We start from the raw sequence: 18,809 nt of genomic DNA on the forward strand, positions 1-18,809 counted from the left end.
TTAAAAAATTGCTATTTTCTACCTTATTTCCTCGGGTCCATTGTCAAACCAAGTTATTCATTGAGGATTTTTAATTTATCAACAGATTTTATCAGTACACGCAGAAAAATAAATGTTATAAATATGTTTGGATCCAAACAAATATTTGTTTGTGTCCAAACAAATATATGTTTGCAACATTTTGTAACATATCTCAATTGTATATGTTTGGGTACCAACATATTTTTTATGTTAGAACATATTTTTTATTGGTGGAGAGGATTTTTGTCAAATAGAGTAACAACAGGGCTCTCGCAGCTGCGGAATGCTGGTTTATAATAAAGAGCTGTGTGCATGGTGTAATACGAGACGTAGACGTTTTGTGATGTGTATGCGTAAAACACGTGTGTTTCGTGCTTTGTTGTTGTTAACCAACGTAGCAAGCGAAGAGGAAAAGAAAAAAAAAATGGTATTAATTATGTTGGTCCTTTTCATCAGTGTTCTAGAGAATATTGCGTAAAGACGGTAAAGTGAGTGAATAAATCAGTGTTTTGCGTTTTTTTAACGAAATTTTGTTCTTTAGTAAATTAAATGCCTAATACATTTTATAATTGAATCAAAAAGGTGAATGGAAATATTTTATTGTACAAGGAAGAAATCGCATTTAATATTGGTAATTACCGCAATACATTTGTCATATACATACATATGTATGTATATTTGAAATACGGATGTACCTATTTATTACATTATATAATCATTTGATTCCAGATGCCGATTTCCCGCTAATGATTTCAACTTTGAAGAAAATGTGTTTTATTTCACAACTCAGGAGAAGCGTTCAACGATGTTTTATATATATATATATATATATATATATATATATATATTTTTTTTTTTTCTTTTTAAAGCTGCGACTTTTTATAAGTTATTTCATTCAGTTTTTCTTTTATTAAAGTGTGTTATGTATTTCTTTGTATTTTGTATGTAGGCCCACTGGTGGATGTGTTTTTTTTTTTGTGGCTTTAGGGTTTATATTTGTTTGCACTCAAACATATACTTTTTTGCAACAAAACATATATTTGTTTGCAGGACCCAAACATATGTTATGTGTGGAACTGCTTGCAAACAAATATATGTTTGCTGCAAAATATGTTTGGGACATATGTTAGAGAGGCCATTTTTTCTGTGTGTAATATTTTCTTTCTCTGACGGGAATTATCAGACTTTTCGGCCTAATGATACTTTTTAGGATTGATAATCGTCCTTCTCCCTATCATTACACGATCGGTTTATAAAAGTTAAAAAAATCGAACTCTTCCTTTTATTGAGACATATATGTTTCTAGGTTTTCATTGCTGATGGACATAAGGCATTTAATGCAATTAGTAAATATATCGTTTTTCTTACTAGGGGAGGTTTCGTTCCACTTCCGTGGACCATGGTACATTACAGAAAATTTCATGAAAATCGCTTGGCTGAACTAAAACGGAATATTTTCTATACCATCCACAATTTGAGGCGGAGATATTCTGTGACCACTGATACCTAAATAAGTTAAAAAAATTAATACTGAAATGTCTTCAATCGGTTGGCGACCTTATATGGGGATAAATTAAAGTGTGGACCTATGTTGATTGGTGGAGAAGTTTTGTGACCTCTGGGAACTTCAAATGTCGAATTGCAAATAGTTCGGTTAAAAATTGTTGCTAAAATCTTCAGAATACCGAATATCGGGAGGCACCGTTATATGGGGGCTATACCAAAACATGGACCTATGTTGAGGTTTTCGGTGGAGATCTTTTGTGACCACCAAGAGCCTCAAACGTCAAATTACAGGTAGTTCGGTTAAAAATTTTAGCTAAAAGCCTCAAAATACCGAAAATCGGGTGGTACCGTTATTTGGGGGCTGTACCAAAACGTGGACCTATGTTAACAGTTTTCGGTGGAGATGTTTTGTGACCACTGAGATTCTCAAGCTTCAGGTAGTTCGGTTAAAAATTGTAGCTAAAATCTTCAAAATACCTCAAATATGGGGGTACCGTTGTACTCGTATGGGGGCTATATAAAGGCGTAGACCTATACAAGCAAATTTCATATGGAAAGTTTTATCCCCCCCAACGAAGTCTAAATACCACATTTCAGCCATTTCGGTGTTATATTAAGCACACAACCTTCAAAATTCCGAAAATCGGGAGGTACCGTTCTATGGGGGCTATACGAAGGCGTAGATCTATACCGACATATTTCTAGGGGACAGTTTTATACTCCCAATGCAGACTAAGTACAAGTTTCACCCATTTCGGTGTGATAATGACAAATTCCATATGGAATGTTTTATACTCCAAATGAATTCCAAATAAAAATTGCAGCAATTTCGGTGGAATATTGAGGCCACAACCTTCTAAATACCGGAAATAGGGAGGTACCGTTCAATGGGGGTTATACGAAGGCGTGGACCCATACCGACATATTTCTAGGGGACAGTTTTATACTCCCAACGAAGACTAAGTAAAAGTTTCACCCATTTCTGTGTGATAATGAAGCTAAAACCTTTAAAATACCGAAAATCGGTTGGTACCGTTCTATGGGGACTATATTAAAACGTGGACCGATATAGCCCATTTGTAATACCAAACATCCTAGGAGTAATTGAAACTATACCAAATTACAAAACTCTATTGGGAGCTATATCTTGATTTCAACAGACGGACGGACATAATTATATCGACTTAGAATTTTAGCCTGATCAAGAATATATATACTTTATAGGGTATCCGATGAATATTTCGATGTGTTACAAACGGAATGACGAATTAAATTATACCCTCATTATTATAGTGGAGGATATAAAAAAGGGCCCTCCGAAATTCATCAAGAAATATACATATATGTAGCTTATTCTCCACGGGACATTCCTGAACATTTTCTGAAAATTTTTATAAAATTAGGTTTGGAGACTAACTACCATTGTCTCCCAAAATTAATGCTCAAACCAATATGGTCATAAGTTTTGCATATATAGCGTTTAAAATTCATGAAAAACGGCTCAGTGGTTTTGGAGATATAAAATATTTAAAAAAAAAATGGTCGTGGTCAGGTCTTTATTTTTTTAAAAAAGTAGGCGCAAAATTGGCCGTATTTAATTAAAAACTTATGTTGGACTATGACTGGACTTCTGACGCATACTTACGCACAATGTCGCGAGTTCATATTAACTGTGGCCAAAAATAGAAGGAGCTGTCGTAGGTGCATTAATTTTGGTACAAGTACCTATTATTGACTTACAATCTTCAGGACAAAAAATTGGGTTGGTCGGTCCACGTTTTGATATAGCCCCTTAGAACCGTACCTCCCGATTTTCGGTATTTTGAATGTTTTAGACACAATGACCAACCGAAAGTATTCAAATTTTGTGGTTAGTCTTCGGCAGAGGTATTAAACATTCCAGAATTGTGGGCTTAGGTTCTGGTTTTAATATAGCCCTCATACAACGGTACGTCCCGATTATCCGTATTTTGAAGATTTTAGCCTCATTATTACACCGAAATTGCTGAAATTTGGTATTTAGTCTTCGTAGGGGGCATTATACACATTGAAATTTGTCAGCATAGGTCCACGCCTTCATATAGCCCCTATAGGACGGCACCTCCCGATTTTCGGTATTTTGGAGGTTTTAGCATGATTATCACACCGAAATGGCTGAAAATTGGTATTAAGTCTCCGTTGGGGGACTTATAACCTTCGTCCATAAATATTTCGGTATAGGTCCTCGTCTTCCTATAGCCCCCATAGAATCGTGCCTCCTTACTTTCGGTATTTTGAGTGTTGCGGCCTCAATATCCACTCGATATGACTGAAATTTGGTGTTTAGTCTTCATATTGTTTGTGAGCATATTGAATATATCAAACTCTTGTCTTTATATATAAGAATTTTCCTTTAAAATTTTTTTTTGACCGATTAGTGGTCAAAAAACGGTAATTTTTTGTAAAAAACGAAATTTGATCTTCGCTGTTCACAATTTTTTTAAAAATTGATATTTTTAAAATTCTCTCGTTTTAAAGCAAGATTATTAGGTACTTAATAAGCCTACAAAAATATATGATGATCGGTCATTCGTTTTCGCGCTATAGCCAACACCGCAAAACGATTTGTTAAAAAAGGGGGTATCCTCTCAGTGAGGTGGTCGCTGAAAAAGAGAAATGACACATTCGTCTGCAAACCTCTGCAGCTGGGACCTTTATATATTTGAAGTACTCACTTTTTACTACTCATACAGCAAAAAATATCGATATACACTTTTATACCATTTTTCCCACTCCACTCAATTTAAAATTTGCTTCAGAAAATTAATAAACTTAGCAACACATGTTTGTGTAAATGTAAACACCATATGATTAATATTTACATGCAAACAAAAGTGTAGCCTAGTTTATTACATCCCAAGAGAACTTAGGAACCATTTTTGCAGCGACCGTTACTTTTAAATTTTAAATATTAACGCATAATATAATTTATTAATTTTAGAAAAAAAAAACACAAAAATACGTATTAACTAAAATTGTCGGATTTAAATCCTCATATAGCAAAAATTACTTCACGTATCAGTACCAAAATTCAGATTCTTCTTAATTAATATGTTCTCTATCACTCCGCATCAATAAATTTGTTCAATGAAGTATTTAGTTTTTACCATTTTTGGCCACGGTCGTGACACTGTGTGACGCCATTACCAGCGAACGATATTTGATTTTCATTTATAAAGGTACACTTTTGGCAGTTTTGTTGAGATGTGTATTATTTTATTGTTGTAAAATAATTCAGAGCAATCTCGGGTTTTGTTGTTTTTAAATTTTAAAACTACAAGTTTTATTGAAAGTGGGATGTAGTTAAAATTGATTTAATTTCTGGAAAGGCAAAGAATACTAGTTTCGTCCAACGCCACTTGGACTCATCAGTTCTCTTAGTTCTTTGTATTGAAACAAAGAACTCTTCCCCAATTTTATGACGACCAGAGCTCAAGAATAAACGTAACCGATGAATTCGTTTAAATGAGAATTCATCAGAAACATTAAAAAAATCTCGTAGTCGCATATGTAAACCAAGTACATAACTACTTCCCACTGTTATGGACTTTTCATTGCAAAGAAGCGCATAACAAATTTTGATGGTTTGTTGTAAACAACAAACTATCGTCACCGTGCTGTGTCTCTATTTTTAGATTCACTTTTGGCAGTTTTTAAATAAAACTTGTTGTTTTAAAATTTAAAAACAACAAAACCCGAGATTACGCTGAATTATTTTACAACAATAAAATAATACACATCTCAACAAAACTGCCAAAAGTGAATCTAAAAATAGACACACTGCACGGTGACGATATTTTTTTGTTGTTTACAACAAACCATCAAAATTTGTTATGCGTTTCGTTGCAATGAAAAGACCATAACAGTGGGAAGTAGTTACTTGGTTTACATATGCGGCTACGAGATTTTTTAAATGTTTCTGATGAATTCGCTTTTAAACGAATTCATCGGTTACGTTTATTCTTGAGCTCTGGTCGTCATAAAATTGGGGAAGAGTTCTTTGTTAAAATACAAAGAACTAAGAGAACTTATGAGTCCAAGTGGCGTTGGACGAAACTAGTATTCTTTGCCTTTCCCGAAATTAAATCAATTTTAACTACATCCCACTATAAATAAAACTTGTTGTTTTAAAATTTAAAAACAAAAAAACCCGAGATTACGCTGAATAATTTTACAACAATATTTATAAAGATATTAAACCAAAATCCTTTTCCCAATAATTATGTATTACAAGTTTTTCTGATTTGTTTGCACTTTTTGGACGTATGAATTTGCCAACAAAAATCTATTTGGATTAAAGCTCAAACGTGTAGCAAGACGGGTACCTAAAGAAATGAATCGACATAGTCATTTTCGGAAGTGGATCTTGTTTTGGGAGTAATTTCTTTTCTATCTATCGCCCACCAGTCATTTCTGTTGGTCACCGTATAACTTAGAGCTTTTGGATCACTATGTCAGGTAGTATGGACTTGCCACGAAATACATAATATTGCTGTAAACAGGACCACAAGGAGAAGCTACTATATAAATTTCTACAATAACTCAAACTTGGACAATAACTTAGGAGATTCAAAGTTCGGAACAAATTGGTTGCTCCATTCAAAAAATATCACGCGTACCATTTTAGTTAATTATATTGAACTTTTGGGGTGAGGAACTGGAAGGACCGATATGGTCCATCTACGAACTTGAACTAAGTTTGGACAAAATATTACGAAGGCCATGGTAACTTAGGGCATTTTACAGCTTCTGAGCCATTTTCTCAGCAAAAATGAATTAGTCCCTGAAAAAAAATTTTGACCTTCGTAATATTAAGACAACATTCCAATGTAATTTTATTGTATGTCTGTTGCTATTCTTTCCTTTTTTTCTAATATGCAAATTAACTATATGACGTTGGTATTTTTGCCTTTCTTTCGTATTCTTTTGTTTGAATTAAAATGCAGAAACATAGTTACATTGTTGTTGTTACATTAAATGTCAAAAAACAAAACGGTATAATGGATGGGCATGTGAATTGATCAATAACTTCCCATGCCTTGCTTTCTAAATAGTATTTTCCTGTTGCTTCTGCTGTCGCTCATTGTCCATTAACATGGACATGTCTTTAGTCACGTTAGTAGCTGTAGTCCGCCAATCGATTTCTAATATAATATTATATCTCTATTATATCTATAATTGGAGGGAGTGGTTGTCCATTTAGTTATAGGTCAAAGTCATTAAATTCTATTTTATTATTCCTCGGTGATAGAAATAAGTTTTCAGTATACAGTAATACACATTCATGTTGCATACACAACGACACTTGTGCCATTACTCCTACCAAAATGTACAAAAACTCCTACCAACCCACAATATATTGATCTTCTCATGATTTTTTCAAAGTTTTATACAAATTTTTGCAGGCATAGTTTTGATTTAATCTTAAAAATAGTGAATTTTTATGTAAAAATAACTCGTCATGCATATACGATATTATGTTCATGAGGCAAGAATATGTCATGAAATTGGAAACAATTAGCGTAATAATGGTGGTACAGGATTTTGCCCTCGTTGAAAATTTGATGTTGTCTACAACATTCTGCGTAAAAGGCGGGCACCTAAAACATGGACCCATTCTAGAGTGATTTCAACAGATTTTCGGACGGACGGACATGAATAAATCGACTCAGAATATACTTTATAGGGTCTCAAATTATCATTACAATGCGTTACAAACGGAAAAACAAACTTAATATACCCTGTATACTGTGGTGGTGGAATTTATGAAAAGGGGATGTGATGTGACCAATAGCTTTATGTTATCGTCCTTATTAAACTCTTACATACGGACATTCTAAATGTTCTGCAATAGGTATCTGTGTGTACAAAGAAAGTGTGCGTGAGAAAAACAATTCCCAGTCTATAGGTTTCCGTAATAAAACAAGCATGTTTACACTAAATGTATTTTGCTTGCTTAGCGTGGCTCCCAAAATGGTGTGTGTGAGAATTTACGGGCGACCTAATGGGAATACATTTATTTATGAAGACAAGCTTTGTTTGGATATATTTATATCTGGCTAAGTGTAATATAACCTAACCATTATCATTATTGGTGTACTATTTGTATTTAGGAAAGGGTATGTACTACGTTGCTAAATTGGCATTAACCCTATGGTGAATGTAAATAAAAAGATTGTTCTTGCCGCCTCACATCAAGAAGCATTAAGGTAATTTACATCAATTAATTTTGAATTGGTTCTCTTCCATATAACAGCTTCATTGGCAAATCTGTCCTTCTGAAGTAAGGAAACAGGCTTTAAAGTAAACATTTTTACATTCTTCACACAAAAGTGATGGTTTATTTCACCCGCTAAATATTACTGGGCCAATTCAAATAGGGACCTACATATATGAAGATAGTTTCAATAAGTGTAAAATGAAGTCAGATAGCCTAACAGCAATTCCTGGATAAACTTCAGTAAGGAAATAGAGGGAGTTAATACATCCGCAAAGATTTCGCCTGGTAATCTCAAAGGATCCCAAACCTATTTGAAACGCCAAGCTAGAAACACCTGAACGAACTCTGCTCTAGAAACTCTAGACCTACTGGCAAATACTCACTGAAGAGAGGGAGTGTGTTAAATGGTTAATAAGCAATCTAGGGAACTCATGTACGATCAATACTTTTCAACTCTATAAAATGCTTCTGGGTCGGATGGTATCATTCCCGTGATGCTTCAAAATGTACCTGTCCTGGTTACCATAGTGAAGGAAAATGTTATAGGCTTGCCTGGTTCTAACGCACGTACCGCCACTATGGAACACAGAAAGAAAGCCACCCCGGAAATTTTGATTAAAACCTTTATCACCATATTTTTGTCGAATGGCGATAAAATATTACGAATATAATGGGAAAATGTTTATCAAACAAGACAATGTTACTAGAAAGCGATCAATAAACCATTTCAAACAAATAATTTATTGAAATTTGTTTATGGTTATTAATAAATTTCTGTAGTTAAAATGATTTTCAACGTTTGTCGCATGTTCTCGCTCTCAAGAGCGAGAGAAACAACTGCTTTAGGGCATAAAGAGAGCGCTACAACAATGTGCTGTGTTTTTTTTTTTTCTCTTGAGATGTGAGTGTCGTTGCTATGTATATTTCAAAGCATGGTGAACGGCATGGAGGGATGGTGCGTTTGTGTGGCATTTTGCTTGTATATTTATTTGTGCTCGGGTGAAGACTTGTGTGTATACAATAAGTTTGTTACTGTTTTTTGTTGCTGATTGTTATGAACCTAACAAAAGAAGAGGGAAAGAAAAAACGGTACGAGTTCTCTTGTTTTTTTCTCTGTTTGGTGGTTAAGTAAGGCAGATAACATTTTTAATCATTAGTTTGGGTTATTTTGGCAGTTTCTTTAAAGCAGTCGCTGCATGTGAATCGGTAGTGCAGAAATAAATCTGTGTTTGTGTATTTTCTTAAAGTAAATGTGCTTTTCAAGTAAATTAAATGGCCAATACATTTTATAACTGAATTCACGAATATGAAAAGGGATAATAAAAATATTTTCGATATTGGTAATAACATCAAAATATTTTATATATTTGAAATAGGTATGGATGTACTATTTCTCACATTACAGATACCCATTTTCCGCTGATGATTTTCAATGTGGCAGAAGAATGTGCTTTATTTCACAACGAGAAGCGTTCAACGATGTTCCCTGTAGTTCATATTTAAAAGTGATTTATTTGTTTTCTTTTATTAAAATTAATTATTCCGTTTTTCTTTCTTTCGTCTGTTATTTTTTATGTACCTATGCGTCTGTTGTTGCTTTTGTACTTGGCATTTCAATTAAATAAATATCCACAACCATTTATAAATGTGTGTATGTATTTTTTTTCGTGGCTTTTGGGTTTTTATTTAACAAAAAACAACAAAATAATTGTAAATATGAATATTTTTTTATCGATCGGAAAAAATGCTTTCAACAATTTTTTTTTAATAAAGAAAATATTTTGTTTTTATCAAGCAAAATGTGGAATATTTTGATAAATATTTTTGTCAATATGTGAAATATTTTATCAGTTCAAAATAAAAAAATTCGATAAATATGTTAATCAATATTACAATTTTATTTTATCAACCTGTATTTTTACTTTGTGATCAAATAATTTTATCGAATTTTGTCAATATGACAATTTTTTTATCGCCGGAAAATCGATAAATTTTTGATTGAATCTTTGAATTTTTTTTTATCAAATGGCTACATTCTTTTTCTTTGAAAGATGATATAGTGACATACATCCCCAAGGCTAGAAAGCCAAGTCGCTCGTTACCGAAGGACAACAAACCGATCAATCAAAGGCTGCTCGACTTGGAAATTAGATTTTATATAATTCGTGAACTTATAAGCAACTCGCAATTTGCTTATGTCAAAGAGAAATCAATGGGAGAAGGCGTTACACGATGATGTGGATTATATAAAAAGAATATCGGATAATCGAATCACACATTGACCGCCTTTTTAGACATAGAAGAAGCGTTCAATAAGGTGAAATTCTAATCCACCCATTTATTTATATTTATATTTCTGACTTTCTGTCCCGAATACTGGATGGCGTGCAATTAAATCTTTCCACGGAAGCGAAATACTTGAGAGGGATTTAATTTCACTTTATTCCTGTAATAATTCCTTAGGTAAAAGCTCGGCCTTCAGTATGTTATGTAATACATTGACTGCATATGACAGTGATATGCCCTATCTTGACCTATGTATGTCTGCATCATCTGTTGGAAAGTCTACTACATTTCGCCAATGCGGCCTTCGACACAGCTGAGGTAATAAACCCTGATAGGAATGAATGCGGGCAGGGCAGACTACTTTTTGATAACCTATCCATCTTCAATGATGGGTCGAAGACGGTAGAAGGCACGTGTGCTGGTGTGTATGATGGTTCGAAGATGGTAGAAGGCACGGGAGCTGGTGCGTATTGTGAAAACTTGAAGTTCAGGCGCTTGTGCAAATTTAACTACAACTGCAATGTTTTCAGACATAAGATTTTGTATTTGCTGAATGACAGATTTTGCAGAGGGGATAGCCAGGCTCTTCTAAAGACGTTGAGATGTTTCATTATTGAATCTGAGATTTTTCAAAGTTGTACATCTATCTTAAAAACTTGTACCACAGCTCAGACTCGGAAAGCTAAATTAATCCACTGGCATAGACCCATATTTATAATTTTCCTAATTATATTAAATCTTTAATCTATAGACTATATAACAAATTTAAGTCATTTTATGTCAAAATCTTTATAAAACCGAAAATCAAGCATGAGCATAGCGAAGACTAGGTACCAAATCTGAGACGGAGGACAGTTCTGTCAAATATACATCTATTTCAACTGAGCATCCATTGGCCAAATGACTACATCTTCTCTCTATTCGGATGTTTTGTCTTAAATTAAGCATTGAAAATAAAATTTAATGTGGATCCTTAATACAAAACAATACTAGTGCTCGAATTCGACTTATATGTAACCTACTAAATGAACCTTATGCCAAAGTAATAACAAACAAATTCATTCATTTCTCATTGCTTCAACATATTCACCTGTAGGTTATGAGAAAACTTTCTTAAATGCTTCAAGTCAATTGATGAAATTGATCTATGTATATGTCTGTGTGCAATATAAAAACGAATCTTATTGTATTTATGAAGATAAACACCCTCAGCAAGGTTGCTAAATGATTTAAAATGTATGTATGTATGTGTATGTGAAAAGTTTATACATTTTCACATGTAGAAGATAACGTTATTCGTAGGTGAAGGCTATGAGTTCTTGCTTTCGTTTCCTTCTGATATTTCTTTTTCCGTTTCCGTTTCGTTTTTTTGTGACATCTGTATTTCCCATTGTTTGTTTTATAGCAAGCTCCTTGACTTTTATAAGCCTTTATACATATGTATGTATGTTCATCTCTCAATGTCTTCTTTGTTAACATTCATTATTTATGATTGAATTTCAGCAAGCAAACGTCTTCTAACGCAACATACCCGGCAAACATTGATAAATGCGAGTGTCGGATTTTTATCCGAAATGATCAAGAACACGGGAAGAACTGTGACACTATCATGTGAGTGGCACAGTTCTTCCCGTGTTCTTGATCTTTTCGGATAAAAATCCGACACTCGCATTTCTCAATGTTTGCCGGGTATCAACAAGTGCTCAATTTGTCTGAGTGCTTGAGTAGTAAAGGGTAATATTTTTTGCTTGGATTACTGACATTGTTAATTTATTTACGTTTTATTTACCGTAGGAGTGGGACTCCTTGAAGAATATTTATACCCTACACCACTATGAGGAATTGGTATTATAAGTATGTATTTCCACAAAATGTTTTAACATTGCGAAATATTTATCCTAACCCGATGTTTAGTATAACGATAAATAAATCTAGCTACATATGCCTGTTCGTCTGTCTCATCAATACTTCTATCCCCTCCACCACAATATTATTTTGTGATTCCGTATGTAACACACAGCTTGTATCAAAAGGCGCCATAATCGAAAATGTGAAGATAAAGCAAGACACTGAGAGGAATGAATGAAACCTATTCATAGTTCGGCTTATGAAGCAAATGTTATGCATCGTGCGTATACGGTATATCCATCCGACATTAACAACATTATTGTTGTGGTTGACTTAGTCCAAAGAGTAGGCGTTGGAACATTAAAATGCAATTAACTTTAAAATGAATCTTTTAGGCGATTTGTATTGTTATTATAAAAACTATATGTGGGAGATTGTGTAGACATGTGTGTGTTTGTGCGTTAATCTAACAACACAAATACGTATATGAGAATAACAGCAGGTGTTGAATTATAGGTAAACGATACAAATAACTGAAAACTAGCACAACAACAAGGATGACAGATACATGAGTGTATACTAACATATGCCATTATTTAAGTCGATGATTCCCAAGAATGTGCAGTGTAATTTAAAGCAGAGTGGAAAATACACAGAAGACCGCGGAATTATTTATAGGTTTTCTTTGGTGAAAAATGATTAGAAAACCTTGCTTTATCGACTGCTTTATCAATATCTCAAAAATTCGCGAAAATGAAGTGACTGTTCTATCCTGATGACCCAAAATAAATGACAATTTTTCAAAGTACTATCGGAAAATTGATCAGAAAATCATTTCGCGAAGAGCTAGAAACATGATTTTTTTCTGTGTCTGATACGGAACATCATAGACTTTAAATCCGTACAATATAAATAAACTATAATAAACTAACAAAAATGTAGGTGTTCTATTCTACTGACGTGGAGTGTATGTATGTAGATAGTTTTTCGCGAGCAAGTTTTTTATCTTGTATAGGTGCAATATCAAGACATGTACCTATACAAACATATTTAAGGTGAAAGTTTTATACCCCTAACAAAGACTAAATACCACATTTCAGCCATTTCGATCTTATATTGAGGCCAAAACTTTAAAGTACCGAAAATTGGGATGTACCGTTCTATAGAGGATATATGAAGACGTGGACCCCCAACATAGACAGCCATCTCGGTGGGAAATTAAAGCCACGACTTTTAGGTTACCGACAATCGCGATGTACCGTTCTATAGAGGCTATTCGAAGACGTGTACCAATCAAAAAAAAAAAAAAAAAAAAAAAAACAAAAAAAAAAAATACAGTTAGAAACATTGTGGCGGTTTTTTATTGGGATAGCGTTTGCAATTTTGTTTTTTCAAAATAGTCTGGCTTAATCCCATTGTTGTTGTTTTAATATTTTTAAAATAACTAGTTTATTAGTGGAAAAGATTTGGCATTGTTCGCCAAGGGGTAAGGCAGGGAATACTATTCGATTCTCGCCACAGAATCTTCTCCACCGAAGTTATTTTTCAATAACTTCTTCAACAAAAAACTTGTTATACCCAAACATCAATCGTCAGCTCGAAGTATAAAGGTAAGAAAAAAGTTCAATGAGAAGTTTTTCCTTGGCAACCTCACACAACTCCGACGAAAGTGTCTGCGAAAACAATTCAAACCTTTTCCACTAGTATGTGCCGTCGAATTTCGACGAATGCACAATGAGGTTGTTTTGGTATAGCCCCCATATATATTTTCGGCCGATTTCACGTATTTTCTGTAACACACACGCTATATATGTCCGATTTCGATGAAATTTGGAATGTGTGACTGAATTTGGTCTAAAAATAAATGTGCCAAATTATATCGAAATCGGTTCAGATTTGGATATAGCTCCCATATATATGTTCGCCCGATTTCACGTATGCGATGTACCAATCACACTATATACGTCCGATTTTAATGAAATTTGGAATGTTTGACTGAATTTGGTATAGAAATAAGTGTGCCAAATTATATAGAAATCGGTTCACATTTGGATATAGCTCCCATATATATTTTCGGCCGATTTCACGTATTTTCTGTACCAAACACGCTATATATTTCCGATTTCGATGAAATTTGGAACGTGTGACTGAATTCAGTCTAGAAATAAATGTGCCAAATTATATCGAAATCGGTTCAGATTTGGATATAGCACCCATATATATTTTCGGCCGATTTCGCGTATTTGCTGCTCCAAACACGCTATATAAGTCGGATTTCAATGATATTTGGAATGTGTGACTGAATTCGGTCTGGAAATAAATTTGCCAAATTATATCAAAATCGGTTTAGATCTGGATATAGCTCCGATTTATATTTTACATATTCACAGTGGTGTAGGGTATCATATAGTCGGCCCCGCCCGACTTTGATCCTTTCCTTACTGGTTTTACAATGGAAAAATTAGAAATGCGTGCTGTCATTAAATATTTACATTAAAAAGGTTTATCGGGACAAGAAATTCATAATGATATGGTGAATGTGTTAGGTGAAAGTGCTCCTTCATATGCAACAGAAAAAAATTGGGTTGCTGAATTTAAACGTGGTCGTACAAGCATTGAAGATGAACTACGTAGTGAACGTCCAAAAGCAGCAACGACAACAGAAATTGTAGCCAAAGTGCATGATATGGTATTAAATGATAGACGAATAAAAGTGCGTGAAATTGCTAATTTCATGGGCATCTCAAATGATCGAGTCCATTTAATTTTGCATGAAGAACTACAGATGAAAAAGCTTTCTGCAAGATGGGTGCCGCATTTGTTAACAGTCGATCAAAACGCATAAGAATGAACATTGATGAGACATGGATCCACCACTATACTCCAGAGGCAAAAGAACAATCCAAACAATGGACTGAAGCTGGAGGAAGTGCCCCAAAGAAGGCGAAAACCAGGGCTTCGGAGTCGGAGTTGGAGTCGGAGTCTGGAGTCGGAGTCTAGCAAATTTTGCTGGAGTCGGAGTCGGAGCCGGAGTCGTGAAAAAAAAGCTCGACTCCGACTCCGGGCAACAATCTGTTCTACATTTATCAAAATTTGTCAAATCAATTTAATATATTTCAATGATCATAGTTTAAAAAAACTCTTAATCTCTATTTTAACTACAAAATGCATATCGGAAGCATTTTTGGTCAATTGATTGGAATAATGTTTGCATGCTCCAAATATACTTGGAGAAGATCTTTTAGAAGATTTACAGGTCATTTGAAGGAAGACTCACTGGTCTTCTCTTGTTTTTTTATTAGAAGTCATTTATGTCTGCTGTAAAAGAACCTCTTGGACTTCTTTGAAAGACCTTGTAGAACTTTAAGGGAAATCATACGAAAGACCTACCACGGTACCCCTTAACCAAATTTAAATGGAAGGAGCTTACACCTGAGAAATTTTTGCGGATTCTGAAACTGCAATAGCTTTTAAAATAAATCGCGGTCAAAGTTCACACTTATAGGGGTTTTTTAAATGTTCACGATTTTGCTTGAAAACCGCAAGTCCTATGGAAATGGGTGTAAAAAAATGTTGTAGCAGTGAAAATTTTCTACAGGATTGACCTTCATGATATTTTCGTAGGTTTTACCGTTTTTGAGATATATAAGTTCAAATCGGGACAATGCACTGACTGTATCGCCTCTGTATAAACTATACCATGACTACAATTTACCAACTAAACTTATATATCTCAAATATGGTACAACCTAGGAAAATATTGCAAAAGTCAGTCTTGAAGAGAATTTCCACAGCTATATGATTTTCTCCAGTCTTATTTCGATAAGACATGCCGTTCCCAAGCAAAATGGTGAAAAAACCTAACAATAAAAACCTAAAAATGTGACCTAAACTTCTATATCTCAAAAATGGTAAAATCTACGAACAAATTATAAAGATCAATCCTCTAGTGAATTTTTGCAGCAACAATATTTTCTTTAGCCCCATTTCGATAGGACTTACCATTTTTAAGCAAAATCGTGAAAATATAAAAAAAAACCCTAAAAATGTGAACCTCAAGTAACCTTAACCACGAAAGTGTATGTTAAGGGGAAATAGGCTATTTTGGTCTTATATCACAATGCGGTGTTAAAATATCGTTAATTTTCCCTAACTCAAAAAATTACAAAGAGTGTTACCGGACAGTAATTATGGTAATTTGATATTTCGAGTCTCATTGGGTACATAATTGTAAATATACTCGTATGGTGTTCTGAAGTGTGAAGTATACTGAAGTGCTTGTTACTTTGTATTCCGTATTGTCAACGAAAAAAAAACGAACAATATAGGTCTTTGTTTTGGTATCCTCCTAATGTAATGTATCTTGAGTTGTGAATTTTATTTTATCTATTTTTTAGTCGACTCCGGAGTTGGAGTCGGAGTCGAGAAAAAAATTGGAGTCGGAGTCGGAGTCTGACCAAAACTGGCTCGACTCCGAAGCCCTGGCGAAAACAATTCAATCGGCTGATAAGGTTATGGCAACGGTTTTTTGGGACTTCAAAGGTATTTTATTGATTGACTATCTGCAAAAGGGTAAAACAATAAATTCAGAGTACTATTGCAACCTTTTGGATCAATTAAATGTACAAATTCGAAAAAAACGTCCTGGCTTACAACACAAAAAATAATTTTTCACCAAGACAACGCACCAGCGTACAAGAGTGTTTTAACAATGGCTAAAATCAACGAATTAAAGTACGAGTTGCTTGAACACCCACCTTATTCTCCTGATTTAGCTCCCAGTGACTTTTCCTTGTTCCCAAATCTAAAAAAAAATCCTTGCTGGCAAGCGTTTTACCTCAAATAAAGATGCAATTACAGTTGTAAACCACTATTTTGAAGACCTTGAGGAAAACTATTTTAATCAAAGGATAGAAAAGCGTTGGACTAAGTGTATTGAAGTTTCAGGAGATTATATTGAAAAATAAAAATATTTTTGAAAAACTAACTATTCTCTTTCATTGATAGGCTAAAAAGTTTCCGAACCGCCCTCGTAATAAGAACCTGCATTTTTCTGTCAATCCCTACTTATGAGTAGACAGCGGAATCCTATGCAAATGCATATCTGGTTTGGATGGTCGTAGAGAATGGTATTTTGAAAGTTGTAGCCTCAATATCCCACCGAAATGACTGAAATTTGGTATTTAGGTTTCGTTGGGAGTATAAAACATTCCACATGAAATTTCTTGATATGGGTCCACGTCTTTATATAGCCCCACATAACGGTATCTCCGGATTTCTAGTATTTTGAAGTTTATGGCCTCAATATCCCTCCAAAATGGCTAAAATTTGGTACTAAGTCTTCCTTGGGGGTATAAAACTTTCCAACTGAAATTTGTCGGCATGGCTAAACAAAACCATGAACTTTGAATTTCTCTATCATGATTTGAAAATTATTCTATCATGATTCCGACATTTTGTAGCATGGAAGGTAAATGTAGTTCTTAAAAACAAAACAAAACGACAAAGCAACAACATCAAATTAGCATCAAAGGAGATGTAAACAGTTGATTTTCAAGTTTTGTTTCCGTAATTTGTCCAAATATGCCTCAGAATTTAAAATGTGGACCAAATGATTAAATTTTGGATATTTAATCATCCACACAAACTATGGCCACTTTCGTCCGCTAAACATAATATAATTGTTCCACAAACATCCCAGAAGGGACAAAGGAGACTTCTCTCATATCAATGAGTGCACCCCGATTCATATTAGATCACTGATTTGGAGACTACAGTTTATCGCCGAGTCCGAATGGTGTGTCCTAAGACACCACATGTTGAGTAGTTTTATTGAGGGGTATTTTGCAACCGTTGAAAATTTGATGTTGTCTGGTCGGGGAATAGTGCAAGGCGGGTGTGCATACCTTTCACCACGGTGTTACCCGCTAAATATACCCGATCATTATTCAAAAATAATGGCATTTTCCTTTCCAAAAATATTGACATTACGGCTTGCATAATTTTGTGAGTATAGAACGTAGTCGCAGATACCCCTAGCGTGATTATGGTGACTCTACACAGAATTAAAACTGTGGAATCCTTGTATATTCATGGCTATAACTCTGTTATCTGATCAATGGAAACCGTGGAATCCTTGTATATTCTAGGCTGGAACTCTTTTATCTGATCACGTACATTAATATAATTGGCATCAAGGTTCCTCTTCAAAATATACGGGCATGTTCTGTCATTCACCTCTGCACCTCACGTACATCGAACACTACTAAAGCTGTCCTATAACACACTTTACACCTAGTTGGGGTATATTCCTCACACTGAAATTTTGATGGCGAGAGCTGATTGAATCCTTATTTTTTAAAGAAAATAATTGAAAATTTCTACAAAAAGCTGCATAGAACTTAAATTTAATTTGATTTCTATGAGCATTTAAAAAAAATATTTAATTTTCTTAACAAAATATGATTTAAAAATGTATTTTTTCTTAAAGTATTCAATTCAACATGTACGCGCTCTTGTAAGAGTACGTTTCTTTGTTTACGTCTGTTTCGTAAGCAATCAAAAGAACAAAGCGTACATATCCACACACGCATGTGCATTCGTTGATGCGCCAACACAGACTGATATTTTTTCATTGTTAATGATAAAGTTTGAACGCTCTAATAAATCTTTCCAAAGTTCTTTAGTGAAATATTAAAGCCCTTTTCAAGTGAAATACAGAACAGCAATTGATTTCACTGGTGAAGTGCATGTGTGATGTGAAATGGATGCACGGTGAATTCCAGAACATGCCCGTTAACTCACATGGGCGGAATGTGCCTTCCAGAAATAAAAATGTAAGATAGATATTGCAAATTTGACCAACTTTCACACAAAGGGTTTGGTCCAT

At 34.3% G+C, this 18,809-nt stretch overlaps 2 protein-coding genes across 2 annotated transcripts in view; one reads left to right on the top strand and one right to left on the bottom strand.

The window, feature by feature from the left end:
* Window positions 1-18,809, top strand: part of LOC141394092 (uncharacterized) — a 142,926-nt gene that overhangs the window by 15,709 nt on the left and 108,408 nt on the right. The window lies entirely within an intron of this gene.
* Window positions 1-18,809, bottom strand: part of LOC141394090 (short neuropeptide F-like) — a 31,756-nt gene that overhangs the window by 1,572 nt on the left and 11,375 nt on the right. The gene's annotated exons all lie outside the window — the stretch shown is intronic.

The sequence above is a fragment of the Musca autumnalis genome, unplaced genomic scaffold (genome assembly GCF_047663935.1).
Source record: "Musca autumnalis isolate F117 unplaced genomic scaffold, ASM4766393v1 scaffold_2, whole genome shotgun sequence".
Taxonomy (NCBI): domain Eukaryota; kingdom Metazoa; phylum Arthropoda; class Insecta; order Diptera; family Muscidae; genus Musca; species Musca autumnalis.